The sequence below is a fragment of the Giraffa tippelskirchi genome, chromosome 7 (genome assembly GCF_054371585.1).
Source record: "Giraffa tippelskirchi isolate mGirTip1 chromosome 7, T2T-mGirTip1v1.2.pri, whole genome shotgun sequence".
Classification (NCBI taxonomy): domain Eukaryota; kingdom Metazoa; phylum Chordata; class Mammalia; order Artiodactyla; family Giraffidae; genus Giraffa; species Giraffa tippelskirchi.
This window is the reverse complement of record NC_137281.1, coordinates 82,618,564-82,635,207: the sequence shown is the minus strand read 5'-3', so window position 1 is coordinate 82,635,207 and position 16,644 is coordinate 82,618,564. Positions and strand designations below refer to the sequence as shown.

Here is a 16,644-nt window from a genome sequence, read left to right as displayed (position 1 = left end):
GTCAGATAATATACTGTTGTGGTCTGATATAAAGAACCTATGCTTAGAAGCCAGGTAAATCTAGGTTTAAATCCCATTATGTGCTTGCTGACAATTTTTCTTCTGCAGAGTTAAAAACTACTATTTCCTCAAGTATATGCTAGTGATAACAAGAACTTCTTTACAGAGTTTGATTTCAGTAACTGAAAGTATGTACAGTACCTGTATGTGCTTAGTCGCTAAGATGTGTCCAGTTCTTTGCAACCCCATGGACTGTAGCCTACCAGGCCCCTCTGTCTGTGGGGATTCTCCCGACAAGAATACTGGAGTGGGTTTCCATTTCTTCCTCCAGGGGATCTTCCCAACCCAGGGACTGAACCGAGGTCTCCCACATAGCAAGCAGATTCTTTACCATCTGAGCCACTAGGTAAATCTACTCTTTAAATATTTCCTTTCCCTGTAATCTTTCCCCTATACCCTCAAAAAAGAACAACTTTCTTTATCACTCAAGTGTGATTTGTTGTCGTTAATCTAAATATGTCTCCTGAAGGTTTGAGATAGATGAAGGTAGCAGGGTTGACCTCCTCAATAGTACTGATAATCATTTTCAGCATAAACTCTGGACAGAACTAATGCTGCCTCTCCTGTACGAACTCTATAGGGATAACCAAGTTGTTGGGCAAGATTTTCTTTAACAGAAATATTTCAGGTACTATGCTAGGAAGGGCTAACAGAATACCACCATTTTGCAGCCCCTAATGAAAGAATTACTTTCAGCGCTTGCTAAAGCTATTTGATGGATTGCTAATGCAGAACTTTATGATAACTGGATCAAGCTGACAACAGCTGAACACATAGATTAACCTTACAGAAAAAAAAAAAAAAGACTATCAGACATTTCCTGATGAAAGTTCACACCTCTACCAAAGTATTCTTGCTGAAAAATCAAACCCTATTTTTGTCAAGCTGTAGAATCAGCTACTGGTTTATAGGAAATGCCCAGGGACGGAATCTGAGTTAGTGCTCTGCAACCACTGAAAGAGAAGAAGCTAGGACTCAGCACAAGACAAAACCATTTTCTTGACATTACAGGTTCCTTCAATAACAAGGAAGTTTTTAGAAACCATTTTTTATGCTTACAGATGTTAAAAATTGTCTTTGCATTAACACATAGAAAATGACTTCACAAGACAGTAGATTGAAATGAATCATTTTAGTTCAGTTCAGTTGCTCAGTCGTGTCCAATTCTTTGCGACCCCATGGACCACAGCACGTCAGGTTTCCCTGTCCATCACCAACTCCTGGAGTTTACCCAAACTCATGTCCATTGAGTCGGTGATGCCATCCAACCATCTCATCCTCTGTCGCCCCCTTCTCCTCCTGCCCTCAATCTTTCCCAGCATCAGGGTCTTTTCCAATGAGTCAGCTCTTCGCATCAGGTGGCCATAGTATTGGAGTTTCAGATTCAACATCAGTCCTTCCAATGAACACCCGGGACTGATCTCCTTTTGGATGGACTGGTTGGATCTCCTTGCAGTCCAAGGGACTCTCAAGAGTCTTCTCCAACACCACAGTTCAAAAGCTTCGATTCTTCGGTGCTCAGCTTTCTTTATAGTCCGACTCTCACATCCATATATGACTACTGGAAAAACCATAGCCTTGACTAGACGGACCTTTGTTGACATAGTAATGTCTCTGCTTTTTAATATGCTGTCTAGGTTGGTCATAACTTTCCTTCCAAGGAGTAAGTGTCTTTTAATTTCATGGCTGCAATCACCCTCTGTAGTGATTTTGGAGCCCCCCAAAATAAAGTCTATTACTGTTTCCCCATCTATTTCCCATGAAGTGATGGGACGGGATGCCATTATCTTAGTTTTCTGAATGTTGAGCTTTAAGCCAAACTTTTCACTCTCCTCTTTCACGTTCATCAAGAGGCTCTTTAGTTCTTCTTCACTTTCTGCCATAAGGGTGGAGTCATCTGCATATCTGAGGTTATTGATATTTCTCTGGGCAATCTTGATTCCAGCTTGTGCTTCTTCCAGCCCAGCATTTCTCATGATGTACTCTGCATATAAGTTAAATAAGCAGGGTGACAATATACAGCCTTGACATACTCCTTTTCCTATTTGGAATCAGTCTATTGTTCCATGTCCAGTTCTAACTGTTGCTTCCTGACCTACATACAGACTTCTCAAGAGGCGGGTCAGGTGGTCTGGTATTCCCATCTCTTTCAGAATTTTCCAAAGTTTATTGTGATCCACACAGTCAAAGGCTTTGGCATAGTCAATAAAGCAGAAATAGATGTTTTTCAGGAACTCTCTTGCTTTTTCGATGATCCAGAGAATGTTGGCAGTTTGATCTCTGGTTCCTCTGCCTTTTCTAAAACCAGCTTGAACATCTGGAAGTTCACGGTTCACGTATTGCTGAAGTCTGGCTTGGAGAATTTTGAGCATTACTTTACTAGCATGTGAGATGAGTGCAATTGTGTGGTAGTTTGAGCATTCTTTGGCATTACCTTTCTTTGGGATTGGAATGAAAACTGACCTTTTCCAGTCCTGTGGCCACTGCTGAGTTTTCCAAATTGGTTGACATATCGAGTGCAGCACTTTCACAGCATCATCTTTTAGGATTTGAAATAGCTCAACTGGAACTCCATCACCTCCACTAGCATTGTTCTAGTGATGCTTCCTAAGGCCCACTTGACTTTGCATTCCAGGATGTCTGGCTCTGGGTGAGTGTGAGTGATCACACTATCGTGATTATCTGGGTCGTGAAGATCTTTTTAGTACAGTTCTTCTGTGTATTCTTGCCACTTCTTCTTAATATCTTCTGCTTCTGTTAGGTCCGTACCATTTCTGTCCTTTATTGAGCCCATCTTTGCATGAAATGTTCCCTTGGTACCTCTGATTTTCTTGAAGAGATCTCTAGTCATCCCCATTCTATTGGTTTCCTCTATTTCTTTGCATTGATCGGTGAGGAAGGCTTTCTTATCTAGCTCTCTTTGCTGTTCTTTGGAACTCTGCATTCAAATGGGTATATCTTTCCTTTTCTCCTTTGCTTTTCGCTTCTCTTCTTTTCACAGCTATTTGTAAGGCCTCCCCAGACAGCCATTTTGCCTTTTTGCATTTCTTTTTCTTGGGGATAGTCTTGATCCCTGTCTCCTGTACAATGTCATGAACCTCCGTCCATAGTTCATGAGGCACTCTGTCTATCAGATCTAGTCCCTTAACTCTATTTCTCACTTCCACTGTTTAGTCATAAGGGATTTGATTTAGGTCATACCTGAATGGTCTAGTGGTTTTCTCCACTTTCTTCAATTTAAGTCTGAATTTGGAAATAAGGAGTTCATGATCTGAGCCACAGTCAGCTCCCAGTCTTGTTTTTGCTGACTGTATAGAGCTTCTCTATCTTTGGCCACAAAGAATATAATCAATCTGATTTCAGTGTTGGCCATCTGGTGATGTCCATGTGTAGAGTCTTCTCTTGTGTTGTTGGAAGAGGGTGTTTGCTATGACCAGTGCGTTCTCTTGGAAAAACTCTATTAGCCTTTGCCCTGCTTCATTCTGTACTCCAAGGCCAAAGTTGCCTGTTACTCCAGGTGTTTCTTGACTTCCTACTTTTGCATTCCAGTCCCCAGTGGAAACAGTGGCTGACTTTATTTGGGGGGGCTCCAAAATCACTGCAGATGGTGATTGCAGCCATGAAATTAAAAGACGCTTACTCCTTGGCAGGAAAGTTATGACCAACCTAGACAGCATATTAAAAAGCAGAGACATAACTTTGCCAACAAAGGTCCATCTAGTCAAGGCTATTGTTTTTCCAGTAGTCATGTATGGATGTGAGAGTTGGACTATAAAGAAAGCTGAGGGCCGAAGGATTGATGCTTTTGAACTGTGGTGTTGGAGAAGACTCTTGAGAGTCCCTTGGACTGCGAGGAGATCCAACCAGTCCGTCCAAAAGGAGATCAGTCCTGGGTGTTCATTGGAAGGACTGATGTTGAAGTTGAAACTCCAATACTATGGCCACCTGATGCGAAGAGCTGACTCATTGGAAAAGACCCTGATGCTGGGAAAGATTGAGGGCAGGAGGAGAAGGGGATGACAGAGGATGAGATGGTTGGATGGCATCACTGACTCAATGGACATGAGTTTGGGTAAACTCCAGGAGTTGGTGATGGACAGGGAGGCCTGGCGTGCTGTGGTTTATGGGGTCACAAAGAGTCAGACACGACTGAGTGACTGAACTGAACTGAAAGTAGAAATATAATTTTTCATCTGAAAATTCTCATCTATGTTGGCTTTGTCCCTGTCCTCTGTTTTAGTGAATCTCTTATGGGCTAATATACCTTAGTCTCTTCATCTGTAAAATGTGAATAGTATAATATAGTATAAACTCCCTGCTCAATTTCTTTGAGATGTTTGTCTAGGAATATAATCTTACTTGAAGCATTGTGAGCCACTTGTATCAAAGATTATTTTAACTTTGTTATTTTTTTGTTAATGGACTAGCAGAATTACCTTTCAAGCTGTCCTTTATTTTGAGTAGTTGTCAGGGAATACTGTGTGTTTGCATTATTGGAAGAATACTGACCATCAAAAGTATTAAGCAGTTCTCCTTTGAATTAGAGCTATCACAGAATACTTAAACATTTGTCTGTGTAGTTTAAATCTTGGTCTCTCAAGCAGTAAACAGATGGAACATTACTAACAGCAGTAATTAAATTATAAATCCACTTTTAAACAGAGTTGGCCAATATTCAGCATCACAATCCACATTCTGTTGCATCAGTTATTTTCATTTTTATTTGGATTATGATTTCAGAATACCTAAAAATGGAGGGGGGAAAAAAAGCAAAACTGTCTATTTCAGATGTCTGTTATTTTTAAAAATTGTATGCTAACAGTATTCATTCAATAAATATTTATTGAATGCCTGCTTGAACCAGGAACATTTCGAGGCATTGGGGATTTAGCAATGACCAAGAGAAACAAAATCTCAACCCTTGTGGAACTTACATTATAGTGGATTGGAAAGGGTTTATAATCTAAATGTGTACAATATCAAATAATGCAAGCCCCTTCACAATGACAAGGCTGTGATCCAGGAAGGTAAAGTGGTTGTCTGAGGAGGCTTTACAAACAGAAGGCAAGCAAAAGGCAAGGGAGAAAGGGAAAGATATACCCAGCTGAATGCAGAGTTCTAGAGAATAGCAAGGAGAGATTAAAAGTGAAAGTTGCTCAGTCGTGTCCGACTCTTTACGACCCTGTGGACTATACAGTCCATGGAATTCTCCAGGCCAGAATACTGGAGTGGGTAGCTGTTCCCTTCTCCAGGGGATCTTCCCAACCCAGGCATTGAACCCAGGTCTCCCATATTGCAGGCGAATTCTTTACCAGCTGAGCTACCAAGGAAGTCCAAGGAGAGATAAGGCCATTTTAATGAACAATGCAAAGAAATAGAGGAAAACAACAGATGGGAAAGACTAAAGATCTCTTCAAAAAAATTGGAGATATCAAGAGAACATTTCATGCAAGGATGGGCATGATAAAGAAAAGAATCAGCAGCGACCTAACAGAAGCCGAAGAGATTAAGAGGTAGCAAGAATACACAGAAGAACTATGTAAAAAAGACCACAATAACCTGGATTACCACGATGGTGTGGTCGCTCACCTAGAGTCAGACAATCTGGAATGTGAAGTCAAGTGGGCCTTAGGAAGCATTACTACAAACAAAGCTAGTAGAGGTGATGGAATTCCAGCTGAGCGATTTCAAATCCTAAAAGATGATGTCGTTAAAGTGCTGCACTCAATATGTCAACAAATTCAGAAAACTCATCAGTGGCCACAGGACTGAAAACGGTCAGTTTTCATTACAGTCCCAAAGACAATATCAAAGACTGTTCAAACTATCATACAATTATGCTCATTTTGCATGCTAGTCAAGTTATGCTAAAAATCTTTTATGCTAGGCTTCAGCAGTAGGTGAACCAAGAACTTCAGATGTACAAGCTGGATTTAGAAGAGGCAGAGGAACCAGAGATCAAATTGCCAACATTTATTGGATGATAGAGAAAGCAAGGCAATTCCCAGAAAAACATTTTTACTTCTGCTTCATTGATCACTCTAAAGCCTTTGACTGTGTGGATCATGACAAACTGGAAAATTCTTCAAAAGATTGAGAATACCAGGCCACCTTACCTGCCTCCTGAGAAACCTGTAAGCAGGTCAAGAAGCAACAGTTAGAACTGGACATGGAACAATGGACTGGTTCCAAATTGGGAAAGCAGTATATCAAGGCTGCATATTGTCACCTTGTTTATTTAGCTTCTATGCAGAGTACATCATATGAAATGCCAGGCTGGATAAATCACAAGCTGGAATCAAGATTGCCAACAGAAATATCAATAACATCAGATACACAGATGATACCACTCTAATGGCAGAAAGTGAAAAGGAACTAAAGAGCCTCTTGATAAAGGTGAAAGAGGAGAGTGAAAAGAACTCAGCATTCAGAAAATTAGTATCATGGCATCCGGTCCCATCACTTCATGGCAATAAAAGGGGAAACAGTGGAAGCAGAGGCAGATTTTCTTTTGTTGGACTCCAAAATCACTGTGGATGGTGACTGCAGCCACAAAATTAAAAGACACTTGCTCCTTGGAAGGAAAGCTATGAAAAACCTAGACAGTGTATTTAAAAGCAGAGACATCACTTTGCCAACAAAGGTGATGTTGGGAAAGACTGAAGGCAGGAGGAGAAGGGGATAACAGAGGATGAGATGGTTGGATGGCATCACCAACTCGATGGACATGAGTTTGAGCAAGCTACGGGAGATGGTGATGGGCAGGAAAGCCTGGTGTGCTGCAGTCCATGGGGTCACAAAGAGTCAGGCATGACTGAGTGACTGAACTGACATCTGTCAAAACTCATATAACTGTACACTTTAAAAGGGGTGCATTTTACTGTATGTAAATTATACCTCAATAAATCTGACTTTTCAAACAACATATAAAATTAATCAAGAATAAAATAAAATAAATAAAAACCCTGGTTTTTTAGGGTAATAAATGTTACAAAAATATCAAAGAAATGAATAAAATAGGCCAAATAAGCAAAAAGAGATAGTTTATTTTTGAAAAATTCTGAGATTTTGAGTCTCATAGACTTAAATTTGAATACTGGAAAAATAGGTAATGTTGGACAAGTTAGCTAAGCTTTCCAAATCTCAATTTTCTCATCTGTAAAGCTGAAATAATACCTTCTATTTTATAAAGTAGTTGTAAGATTAATCTAACAATTTGGTTCCTACCACACAGCAGGCAAACAAAGTAAAGTGTCTACATATGAAGTGGTACTTCTTTTTTGAAGTCAATAAAAAGTAACTTTCATCTCTCTATATCAGTCAGTCAACACGTATTAAATATCTATTATAATATATATGCTATATCAACATTTTCCCAAATAAGCAATCTCAAAACAGAGAGAAGCATGTAAGTCCCCTGAAATGAACACATTTTTCTAAGCTTCTCCACTTTTTATTATCTCAGAAAAGTTGATAAGAATAGCAATCAAGAAAAAAACACAATCTGCTTTTCCACAGAATGATACACTGGTAAGGAACATAAATTTTATCAGCAATAAATGTGAATTAAATAAGATTTAAGCTAAGATTTCCAAGATGTACAATCTTCTAAGCAAATAGGAAGGTTACCAAATTAAATTAATCTCAACACTCTAGGAACTTTCATTTAACTTGTAGTTAAGACCTTTCTGCATGCTAAGCAAAGGGTATAGATATTTTGTGGGTTTAAAGTTTGAGATGAATGTAAATTACACAGAAATTCCATTTACCTAAATAAATAAGGTGACTGAAGTAGAAATAAAATATATCTCCAAACAGTATTTCTTAATGTATAGAAATACATTTCTGTACATTTTCTAAGGGTTGAAATAAAGTTTTCAGTGACATTTAAATAAACAGTCTCAGCACTGGAATTATTTACAAAGGTGAAACTTGAATTATAAACATTTGGCAAACATATATCTTGTTTTTCTTCCCAAATCAAAATCTTGCCCTGCATATATATATGTATCATGTATATTTCATATATATATGTATATATACACACACACATATACACATACTTTGTCCCTGCAACAAGCCCCATCATATGCCCATACACACGTTTTTTTAAAAAAAACTGCTCCTTCAAAACAGAATTTAAAGTATTATTCCACATCTTATAAACTTCAGGTTTCAAAAATGCAGCAAATATTGACTAAAGAATAAGAAATTACGATGCTATACAAATCTTCTCTTTTCTCTAAAGCCAAAAACAAAGCAGCTATGGCCTCCAAATGATCCAATAGGAATCTGCATTATAAACTGAGCTCTTCTCTATGATGCATATTTGTAATAATAATAGAAACCATTCTTTTTTGCTAGTGCTAAAACTCTGTCTCTAGGAAGCGGAGTGAATTTAAAAGAAGATTAATATTACTCACTAAATTTAAATACACGGCACCAACGTTTTCCACCTCTTTAATATTGCCTGGGGAAGGGGAGGGGAGCTCAAGCAAATTACTGATGGCTATTTCTTGACTGGGAACTAAAGTCTCCTAGCACTTTCTTGGTGTAAATTTACAGCCTGAATGCAAAAATCAAACAAAGGGACTTTATTTATAAGCTAAAAACAAACACAGAGTCCATGAAACTTTCATGTCTCATTCTGCACTTCATCACAAGAAGTAACTAAAGAGGTCATAGGAATTTGTTCATTGCAAGAATTTGAGGGGTCATACTGAGTTTTTTTGTTTTTTTTAACTTGTTTTTCATGTATTTTAGAAACTAAAACTCCTAGAGGTTATAGAGCAGCCTAAAGTTAAATATGCCCAACTTGAACATTCTTCTGTAAGCAACTCCTTAAGATCACTCATCAAATTCTAAGTCAGTATACCTTCCTTCAGCCTTAGAAGGAAAATTACCCTAAAATACCTAAATATGGATATTCTGCAATCTTTAATAATGCCAAATTAATGATTTCTTTACATTATTAGGAAATTGTTACTCATTCATATATTCTCTGCCTCATTCCTTACTTCTGTTTCTCCTCCCCAAATAGTATTAATACATCCTCCACTCAAACAGAAACTTTCTTAAATAGTCTATGATTTTAGACTAATCTGAAGTGTGTAACTCTCTCAGGATGAATTTCCTATACGCCCTCACTATTGCATTTATATCAGAAAATAACTCCTTAAGGAGAGAAACCATATGTGAATGGATATTTTTCCCCTTCCAAAGTGCCTAGTACAATATTGGCACTTTTTTTTTCTTTCCATATAACAGTCTAACTATTCTTGGAATACACTTGAATAAATTTCTGTGAACATAATTCCACCTCAAATTCTACTTTGCTAGCCTAAACATGGAGTTATTTTTTTTCCCTGTGAGGAGAAGTAGCTAGTTTGGGAAGTGTAAAGGATCCCAAGCTCTGCAACAATGAAAAACATTCAGACAGCAATGATTCAATTTTTTTAAAAAAGTATCTGACATCTTTAAGACAACTGGCAGAATAAGATGATCAGAAATTTCTGTTTTCACTACAAATAAACCTAGGAGGAAGGAAAATGGGCACGTGAGTGTACATATATACACACGCACACACACACACAGAGGATTCATGTAGTTACACAAAGCCCATTATAACAAGTGACAAGTCAAGATTTGTTTTCCTGGGAAAACATAACACAATATTATGTATTTCATTCAAGGTGCTGCTGCCTAGAAGTATCACACTGGTTATTTAGGCTATAATATTACATCTGGATTAGTCTATAGCTGCTAATGACTATATTCAACCATATTCTACCTGACTGATACTATTGTCTTGACCAGTAAACATACTGGGCTTCCCTGGTGGCTCAGACACTAAAGAATCTGCCTGCAATGCAGGAGACCCGGGTTCAGTCCCTGGGTTGGGAAGATCCCCTGGAGAAGGAAATGGCAACCACTCCATATTCTTGCCTGGAGAATTCCATGGACAGAGGATCTTGATGGGCTACAGTCCATGGGATCACAGAGTCGGACCCGACTGAGCAACTAATACTTTCACTTTCATCAACATACTATTTGCATAAAGAAAGTTTTCCTCGAGCTTAAATAATTAGAAATATGTTATTTTACAGCAAATAAAAGAAAACTCTGATCACTCAGACAATAAACTGTTTTACCCCATCCAAAGATTTATACGAAAAAATGAAACACATATATATCTTAAATGGGTAAAGCTAACAAGCATATGCAAAGATACATATCAAAAAAGGGCATTGAATCCTGTCAAATGCTTTTCTCTGCATCTATGAAATAATCATATGATTTTTGTCCTCTATTTTGTTAATGTGTCATTTAGGCCAGTATTTCCTTATTGATGTTCTGTCTGGATGATTTATCTATTGATGTAAGTGGGGTGTTAAAAGTTCCCTACTAATGTGTTACTGTCAATTTCTCCCTTTGAGTCTGTTAATAATTACTTTACATAATTTGGTGCTCCTATGTTAGATGTCTTCTTGATGGATTATTCCTTTTATCATTATATTATGCCCATCTTTGTCTCCTGTTACCTTTTAGGGCCTGAAGTCTATTGTGTCTGATATGACCATGCCTATGTTCACTTTCTTTTACCTGCCATTTAGAGTATCGTCTTCCATCCCCGTGAGCCTGTTTGTATTTAAAGCTGAGACGAGTCTCCTGGAGGCAGCAAATAGTTGGGACCTTGTTTTTGAATGCATTCAGCCAATCTATGTCTTTTGATTGGAGCACTTAGTCCATTTACATTTAAAGTAATTATTGATAGATATGTATGAAAGACTGTCACTTTGTAAATTGTTTTCCAGTTGTTTCTGTAGTTCTTTTTGTTCCTTTCTTCTTTTCCTTTGTGATTTGACACCTATCTTTAGTATTACATTTGTATTATTTTCTATTTTTGTGTATCTATTTATTATAGATTTTGGTGTTTGGTTACTATGACTGGTTTGATCTACTTGCTGTCCAAGGACTCTCAAGAGTTCCCCAACACCACAGTTCAAAAGCATCAATTCTTTGGTGCTCAGCCTTCTTTATGGTCCAACTCTCACATCCGTACATGACTACTGGAAAAATCATAGCCTTGACTAGCTAAACTTTGTCAGCAAAGTGATGTCTCTGCTTTTTAATATACTGTCTAGGTTTGTCATAGCATCTCTTCCAAGGAGCAAGTGTCTTTTTACTTCATGGCTTTCAGTCACAACTGCAGTGATTCTGGAGCCCAAGAAAATCTGTCACTATTTCCATTTTTTCCCTATCGATATGCCATGAAGTGATGGGACTGGAAGCCATTATATTTGTTTTTTGAATGTTGAGTTTTAAGCCAGTTTCACTCTCCTCTTTCACCCTCATCAAGAGGCTATTTATTTATAGCTATCTATGTGATTAAGTTCCTGACCTCTTAAAATCAAATGCATCTAGACAACTCTGCATTTTTACTCTCCTCCCCCTACAATTATATAGATGCATTTACTATTTTTGTCTTTTAATGTTCCTACTAGCTTTCTACTTTCTTCAATTTAAGTCTGAATTTGGCAATAAGCAGTTCATGATCTGAGCCACAGTCTGCTCTCGGTCTTGTTTTTGCTGACTGTATAGAGCTTCTCCATCTTTGGCTGTAAAGAATATAATCAATCTGATTTTGGTGTTGACCATCTGGTGATGTCCACGTGTAGAGTCTTCTCTGGAAACAGTGGAAACAGTGTCAGAGTTCATTTTTTTGGGCTCCAAAATCACTGCAGATGGTGATTACAGCCATGAAATTAAAAGACACTTACTCCTTGGAAGGAAGGTTATGGCCAACCTAGATAGCATATTTAAAAGCAGAGACATTACTTTGCCAACAAAAGTCTGTCTAGTCAAGGCTATGGTTCTTCCAGTGGTCATATATGGATGTGAGAGTTGGACGGTGAAGAAAGCTGAGTGCCGAAGAATTGATTCTTTTGAACTGTGGTGTTGGAGAAGACTCTTGAGAGTCCCTTGGACTGCAAGGAGATCCAATCAATCCATCCTAAAAGAGATCAATCCTGGGTGTTCATTGGAAGGACTGATGTTGAAGCTGAAACTCCAATACTTTGGCCAGACCCTAATGCTGGGTAGGACTGGGGGCAGGAGGAGAAGGGGACAAGAGAGGATGAGATGGTTGGATGGCATCACCAACTCGATGGACATGGGTTTGGGTAGACTCCAGGAGTTGGTGATGGACAGAGAGGCCTGGCGTGCTGCAATTCATGGGGTCGCAAAGAGTTGGACATGACTGAGCGACTGAACTGAACTGAACTAGCTTTCTATGTGGTTGATTTACTATCTTCACCATGTACTTGCCTTTACTGATGAGCTTTTTCCTTTCAACTTTCTAGTTGTGGCCTTTTCTTTTTTGTTTAGAGAAACCTCTTTAATATTTCTTATGAAGCTGATTTGGCTGTGCTAGACTCCTTTAGTTTCTGCTTTGTCTGTAAAATTTTTGAGTTCTTTGTTAAATCTGAATGCAAATCTTTCTGGGTAGAGTATTCTTGACTGTAAGGTTTTTTCCTTTCATCACTTCAAATACATTGTGTCACTCCTGGTCTGCAGAGTTTCTGCCGAAAAATCAGCTGATAGCCTTATAGGAGTTCCCGTGTATGTAACTTGCTTTTTCATTGCTGCTTTCAATATTCTCTTTCACTTTTAATCATTTAAATTATGTCTTGGCATGATCCTCTTTGGATCAGTTCTGTGCTTCCTAGATCTGAATGTCTGTTTCTTTCCCAGATTAGAGAAATTTTCAGTTATTATGTCTTTAAATATGTTCTCTGCTCCTTTCCCTGGGAGGCATTCCCATACTGGTACCTACAGGCTGGTGAGCAGGGATAGGGCTAGGTCTTGGGCCTAATAAGCTAAAGAGAGGATTCCAAAATGGTGATCACTAGCACACCGGTGTCCCTGTGGTAGAACAAGCTTCCAAAAATGGCAGTCACCAGTGTCTATGTCCCCAGGGTGAGCTCCAGCTGCCTCCAGCCCCTGTGGGAAGCACTCTAAGATCAGCATGCAAGTCTGACTCAAGTTTCTTTCAAATTATTTCTGCCCTGGGTCTGGGAGAGTGTGAAATTTTTGTGTACACGCTTCAAGAGTGGAGTCACTATTTTTCACAGCCCTCTGGGTCTCCTGTAAGTAAGCCCCACTGGCCTTCAAAGTCAAATGCTCTGTGGGTTTATCTTCCTGGCCTACGACTGTAGGCCTGGGGAGTCCAACATGAGGCTCAGATCACTCTTTCCTTGGGGAGAATTTCTTCAATTGCAATTATTCTATTTCTCAGTCACCTAACTGCGAGTATGAGTCTTAATTGCACTGCAATTTCACACCTCCTATCTGTCTCATTGTAGTTCCTTCTCACCGTTAGTTGTAGATTTTTTCTAGTAGATTTCAGTCTTTCTTATCAGTAGTTGCTCTGTAAATAGTTGCAGTTTTGATGTGTCAATGAGAGGAGGTGAGCTTGGGGTCTTCTTACTCTGCCATTTTGCTTGGTGCTATGCAGTTTTCTTTTGATTGGTGTGTATATAGTGTATACTTTCTCATCTGTTTAACTTGTATTTTTATATTCAAACTGGGTTTCTTGTAGGCAGTATGTAATTGAGTCTTCTTTGTTTTAAATGTAATCATACTATCACTTTTAACTGGAACATTTAGACCATTTACATTTAATGTGATTATATGGTTGGATTTAAATCTCTATCTTGATATTTATTTGTCTAACCTTTTCTTTCTTCTCTTTTTCTTTTTTACCTGGCATTTTCTGAGCTTTTATTTTTTATGATTCTATTTCCTCTACCACTGACTTATCAGCTATACCTCTTTTTTCTTCTACTTATGTTGAAAGTACCACAATATATTTATTCTTCTTGATTTAAACAATTATCTTTAGGAAAAAAATTCTTAAATGAGGGAGAAAAGGCTTTTATATCCACCTACATGTTTACTTTTCATAGTATTGCTCATTTTTTTTCCAAGTTGTAAATTTCCATCTGATATCATTTTTTTTCTACCTGAAGAACTATTTTTAACATTTCTGACATTGCAGGTACGTTGGTGACAAATTCTCTAAGCTTTGTTTACCCCCAAAAGTCTTTATTTTGCCTTCATTTTCAGGAGATCTTTTTTCCAGGTACAGAGTTCTAGATTGAGTGGGGCAGTTTTTTGTTTTTAAAATTTTTAATTCCAGTACTTTAAGATGCCACTTCTGGCATGTTTAGTTTCTGACAAGCAGTCTGCAATAAGTTTTATATATTTGCTTGTCTGTCATTTAAGATGATTCCCACCCCCTGCCCCACCCTTGCTGTTTTTAAGAATATTTTCAAGATTCTTGTCCTTGGTTTCGGCTATTTTTGTGCCTGGTTCTTCTGTTTATTGAGATTTGTGAACTCCTGCAATCATTAGCTTTACAGTTTTTTTTTTTTTTTTTTTTTATAAAAATAAGAAAATTTTATTTTTGCCTTAGAAGATGACATAAAACAGCCTTGACTTTTTAAAGCTGACTTTGTTCTTTCCCCATCCTCATCCTTGGATCATGAATTCACTTGGCGTCAACAAGTACTTCAAAGAAAAATTCCCAAACTGTGAAGAAAACAGGCATATTTCCCCTCTGAAAATTGAGAGCCACAATATTTAGCTATGAAAGTATTTTCCTTGCAACTAGTCTCAGATAGAGTGATGTCCCTCTAGTGGCTTAGAAGTGGCAGGCTCCCTCCCTCCAAATCACCACAGAACACCTGCTGCTAAGCAGGAGACCAGGTGTCTGGACCTGATGCCTCATGTGAGGACACTACAAAGTGCTCCCTGCTTCACATCCGGCCTAGGAGGGAAAAATCTGAATTTGGGAGTGACAAAGTAAGTGCTTTAAGAACACATACTCCAAACATATGTTCCACAAGAACCCAAGAAAAAGGCACAGTGCTTGTCCATCAAAAGGCTGTGTGCGCCACAATACCCAGCAGTATCCTCAGGATAGCAGAGGAACTGCTTTTCTCAGAAACCCCTTTCCTGTGTCCTGGGTTAAGCACAATGATGCCAAGGCTCTACATCCTCTCTTTAAGAATTTCAGTGATATAGGTCTGGTTTAATTCTTCCTTTTGCATTTAGGTAAGACTGTCTCCCATACTAGTTTTATATGTTCTGGAAGAGCTTAAAAAACTATGAACACATTGATATTAAAACATGAAATGTTAGGAATCAAAATAACACAAGGGCCAAAGACCATGATATGAGGCAGTCAGTAGTGTCGCTTATATGCACATCACCCCACGCTTTACAGTTTTTTTAATCAAACTTGGTAGATGTTTGTCCATTATTTCTTGAAATAGTCTTTGTTTCCCCATCTCCTTCTGACACTTGTTATACTTATGTTAAACTGCTTGTATTGCCCCATAGCTTACTGGCGCTGTCTTTTTCTTCTTTTTCTCCCAAGCTCTTTTTCGCTCTTGGTGTTTCATTTTAGATAATTGCTACTGCTATGTTTTCAGATTTTAAGTAATTCTTTTCTCCTGCAATCTGCTGTATTTTTCATTTCAGATATTGTGTTTTTCATCTCTAGAAGTTCTATTTGGATTTTTCTTTTTAAAAATAACTTCCATGTCTCTTCCTGGCATGTTCATGTTTCCCTCTAACTTCCTGAACATATGGAGTATATTTACAATTGCTGCTTTAACATCCTTATCTGCTAATTCAATCGTATGTGTCATTTCTTTCTCTCCTCTTATTGGTTGATTTGTCCCAGTTATGGGTCATACTTTCCTGCTTCTTTGTATGTCTGGTAATTTTTTTTAGGACACAAGACATTATTTTACATTGTTGGGTACTGAATTTTTATTTCAGATTTGTTTTGAATATATTTATTTTTTGCTTCACTGTATGGATATGTAGCATATTTTTAAAAAGCAAAAAATGGTATATATAACATGAATCAATGAACAAATGAATCCATGCAATTTATTTAATTATTTATTCACCCTCAACAACTTTTTTTTTTAACTTTTGGGTGTGCACTGTGGCATGTGAGACCTTGAACCTGTGCCCCCTTCACTGGAAGGCAGAATCTTAACCACCGGACTGCCAGGGAAGTGACTACCCTCAATAAATTTTTAAGTATACAGTATTTTAAACTATAAGCTCAATGTTGTACAAGTGATCTCTAGAACTTTTTCATCTTTCATAATGAAATTTACACTCATTTAACAACAACTCACCATTTCCTCTTCCCTCCCGTCCCTGGCAATCACTATTCTACTTTCTGCTTCTATGAGTTTGACTACTTTAAATATCACATATAAGTAGAATCATGCAGTATTTGTCTTTCTGTGACTTATTTATTTCACTTAGCATAACATCCTCAAGGTTCACTCATGTTGTTGCATGACAGAATTCCACCACTTTAAGGCTGAGTAATATCCCACTGTATATATATATATATCACCATTTTCTTTATTCATTCATCTACTGGTGGACATTTGGGTTGCTTTCACCTCTTGGTTATTGAATAATGCTTCAATTAACACATAAGTGCAAATAACTCTTCAAGATCCTGATTTCAATGATTTTGGATAAATACCT

General features: G+C 37.9%; 1 protein-coding gene across 6 annotated transcripts in view; it reads right to left on the bottom strand.

Annotated features, from left to right (window-relative positions):
• GLCE (glucuronic acid epimerase) overlaps positions 1–16,644 on the bottom strand; it is a 115,107-nt gene that overhangs the window by 23,014 nt on the left and 75,449 nt on the right. The gene's annotated exons all lie outside the window — the stretch shown is intronic.